Below are 4,459 nucleotides of genomic sequence, written 5' to 3' on the forward strand. Positions count from 1 at the left end.
TTGGAACCAAAGCCACAGCCATCTGGGTCCAGAAGCATGCGTTCTCCACTCCACTGGCTATAGAAACGTGATACAGGTCTCATGATAAAGTGTAGATGCCCTGAATATCAAGTTATTTTCCAGGAAGCCACAGGAACGTTTTTAGAATGTGATGGTACAATGCGCAAAAAGACTTCTCGGGAAGATTCCCCTCTTGGAATGCAGATCAGACTGGAGAAGGGAGACACTGAAAGTGCGTGTTTAACTTTGCAATAATGACAAGGTTTTGCTCGAGGATCTGAACCAGAAGGGTGGTGGTGTGTACGTCAAGGGTGAGAGACATGCTCACTTGCTGTTGCCAGGCACTGCTCCGGGGGACCCAACAGACTCCGGCCCTCCCGGAGCTTCTGCTGGTTGAAGCTGTGAGTGTAGATAAGGTCTCCAAGGGAGAAACAAACAGTGAGTCTTATGTAGGTCTGCAAGGAAGAGGGTGAAACACAGACAAGAAAAGCCAGCGGAGCGGCGAGCCCAGGAGGGGCAACCAAGCATGGCAGGCAAACCGAGAGAAAGAAGAGGGCAGGGCTGACTGCTGCTGCTGATTCCCGGGGGCAAGACTAAGACGAGGCCGCTGGTGTTGACAATGGGGGGGCCATTTGGAAGCTTGATCAGAGCAAGTCAATGGAGTGGGTAGACGCCAGATTGTGGGAGGTCATGTGGGCACCATTCCAGTTGGGATTTAACAGAAGTGCTGTGTAGGGAGGAGAGTTGGATGCCCAGCATGGTCATGGTCACTAGATGTGGTTATCTTTCTCTAAAGATCTGCTCCTCAGATTTATAATTCTGAAATCCTAATTGTCTAAGAATCGAGCCAGTTCTAGGGTGTAACTCATGCCTATCAAACTCATTAAAAAATTGATTTGTAACCCCACATGCCAAGTTGGTACATTTCACCAAGTGAGATTCTCTTCCAGGATTGGGAATATTTCTGTGCATTATTGAGGGCACTCCCATCCCAGCATTAAGCTACATGGAGAGCTGACCTGTTAATCAGAGGTCATTAGGTGGTGCAGAAGAGAACGAAGGGACATGGCCAATCCTGACACGTAGATCACCAAGACCATGGTGCAAGACTCCTCTGGCTGTCCCTCTACATATCCCTGACCTCTTTCTTAATCTTGGAGTCTACCAATGCTCTGATCTTGGATTTGTCTTTTTCTGTTTACACCCATGCTCTTGGTGATCTCATTAGTATCATTGTCATTAAGTACCGACAACTTTCAAATATGTCTCCAGCCAGATCTCTCGCTCAAGCTCCAGACTCACACACCCAGTTGCCTGCTTCACACCTGCTCTTCCCTCCCAAACTTTCAACATCCACACCTTTTCCTGAGGAATTGATGGTGACTCCATTTTCCAATTGCTTGGGTCAAAATCCTTGGAATCACCCTGACTTCTCTGTTATTCTTGTATCCTATGGCCAGTCCATCAAACAATTATGTTGACTTTCTTCAAAGTATGACCAGAACTAGACCACCTCAGGCCACCTCCACTGCTGTTGTCTTGGTCTGAGCCTCCATCATCTCTTGCTTGGATTACCATATTGACTTTTTATCTGGCCAGTTCCCAACCATAAGAGAGAGTGATTATTTTAAAATATCTTTCGGATCGTGCCACTCCTCTGCTTGGAATCTTCCAATGGCTCCCATGTGGAAGGGCCCCCTGCCTCTCTGGCCTCGTCTCCTACCATTCTCCCCTGACTTCTCTCTGCTCCTGCCTTCTGAGCTCATACCACACGTTTCCTGCCTTGGGCCTTTGACATTCCCTTTGCCTACAATGTGCCCCCCAACCATCCCCATTTGGCTCCACCCTCTCCTCCTCAAGATCTTTGCTCAAATCTCCGTGAAGGCTTCCCTGACCACCCCCGATGCAACGCTGCAGTCCCTGCCCGTCCTCTCCCTTCCCTCGGCTATTTCTCTCCATTGCCTCAGCCACCCTTTAATTTCCCACATACTCTATGCTTTACCTATCTGTTTGGGTACCGTCTGTCTCCCACGCTAGAATGAAAGCGCCACGTGGGCAGGGATTTTTGTGGATTTTGCTCACTATGTATCCCCATTACCTAAACAGGGTCTGACAATGAATGTTTGTTGAATGAATAAATGAACAAGCAGCTAAACCCTGTCCCATGAGAATCAATCTCTCCTGCATCCCCAAACACCTTGTCAATTTGTGAGTATCTTCTGTCTCTGGGCCTTGCTGGACAAACACCCACACCATACAGTCCCTTTCCAGGTGGCCCTGGGCCACCTGCAGGCCCAGCCTCATGCCCAGGCGGAAGGCGGGGATGGGCAGCCAAAGGGTCAACCCTTCCCTTCACAGGACACCCTCCACCTTCCTGAGGTTACACGGGGCATTGCAAGTGGTTTTGATTATTCCAGCACTGATTTCAGGCAACCTTTCCAGCAGCTTCCAGAGGGTAGCCAGATTTCAGAAACATCCCCCTAGGTGACTGGCACGTGATTGTTTCCTCAAAGATGTGCATTGGTGGGAAGTTAGAGGCCGTAGGAGAGAAGGGATGGGAAAGAAAAAAATGGGAGGAACAAGGTCTCAGGATCATGCACAGGACTGTCTGTGTTGTGGCCTGGAGCCCTCGGATGCAGGGAGAGAACACTGGGTGCTTGGCATCAGTGTCTGAGAAACTGACCCCCAGTGAGAGCAGAAAGTGCTGAGGAGTGATGTTCGGTGAACCCAGGCTGGCACTCTGCCTGCGTCCGGCGGATATCTGCACGCTGGGCCCCTGGGCCCGGAAACGCTCATTCTCCGTGCTTGTGAATCATCTTCATTCTCCTCCTCTAAGATTTTCAACATATTCTGCATGACTGCCCATGAACTGTGCTTCCAGACTTTATACTTACTGAATTAAACCCCCTAGGATCTACTGTACATTCTAGCCTGACTTTCGTCTTCAGGAAGAGCAAAGAGAAACGCAGTCTTTCAGGGCACGCCAAGCCCTCTCACGCTCACAGGTGGATGACTGTGTGTTCCAAGTGTAAGCGTTAGTATCCGGCTGTATTTCAGGGAAATTCCTCTCCCCTCTTCCATTGGACTTGTAATTAGCAAACAAAGTTTTCATGTCAGAATAGGCATTATTCCCCATCAAAGCCCTTGTTGCGGAAAGCCCCATGCCCTGATTACTAAAACAATATGAACTAAAATAAAGATGGAGGCAGCAAACAATTAGGTTATTTGTTCTTTCCCTGTTCAATAAAGGCAGCCTATGAAGCAGAACTGAGTCCTGGTTTTTGGTTGGTTCTCCCAGGCTGAAAGAAAGAAAACTAGGGGTTAATACAAGGCTGTAATAATGGCACAAACGGTTAACTTCAAGCGTCTCTGATGGAGTTCCTCTCTTTAAACCGCCAGTGCCCTTGGCAGCCCTGTTAAGTTTCTGGTCCTCTCCCATGGGTTGCGTGTAAGGGAATGTGAATTTACACCGGACATTGCTGGGGGCCCCGTGCCCTTTCAGAGTCTGCGGGACCAGGTGGCTGTGGTTAGTTTTCTGCTGGAAACGGGAAGCTCTCGAACCATCTCATGGAAGTTTCTATGGAGAAACTGTAGCCCAAACAAGCTGACGGTCTGAGAGATCACAGCTGTAAAGCAGCTGACCAGGATGCGAATCCTAGTCTTTTCCACGACGCGTCACCACTTTTGAAACAGGCACCCAGCATTCCTGACATCTGGCAAATTCAACCACCCTGATTTAACAAAAACTGAGTATTTATTAAGAGGAAGGCAAGATTCTAATGGGTCTCTTGGTCCTAGCATCCAGACTTTTATGAGTGGAGATAAGGTTGGCAGGGAGGAGACAGGGTGTGGTGCTGGAATCCACAGGGTGTGGGTGGGGATGGGAAATAGATGGACTGACGGGGAGGGACAGAGGGACAGAGGCCTGGCCACTGCAGTCCCCAGACCCTGCGGAGCATTTGCAGCTAAGGGCCAAGGAGCAGTGAGATGTCCTAGGAGGAGGAATTCCAAAGCGACATGCCTCCAGGCCGTAGGCACTGGGAACACCCTCACAAGGGTTATTAGGGCTTTTTCTTGTGTGGTCAAGCCCTACCCGCCTGAGGTCAGGTTCCCAGAGAGGGCCGGCCACCTGCTCCCTCACCTGGCTCTGGTCTCCAGGGCAGAGAAACCAGGAGCCACGCAAAACCTTGTTAACCCTTTGTGACCAGAGACGGCAAAACTGTCCTAAGGTGCGACTTGTCCTCCCACTCCTCCACTTGACCTTAACCTCTCCACCTCGGCTAAGCCCTAGGTGAAAGGTGTAAGTTACATTTCTTTCCCCTGGGTGTACTTCCTGTTACCATTTATAATTCACTCCCAATCAAGCTAAGAGGCAGATGTTTACAGAATTTGTAATCTCTGGAGATGCTCTTAAGGGTGACCCAGACTTGCTCGAGATTCCCAATCAAAGTCTGACTCA

This window comes from Camelus dromedarius, chromosome 14 (assembly GCF_036321535.1).
Source record: "Camelus dromedarius isolate mCamDro1 chromosome 14, mCamDro1.pat, whole genome shotgun sequence".
Taxonomy (NCBI): domain Eukaryota; kingdom Metazoa; phylum Chordata; class Mammalia; order Artiodactyla; family Camelidae; genus Camelus; species Camelus dromedarius.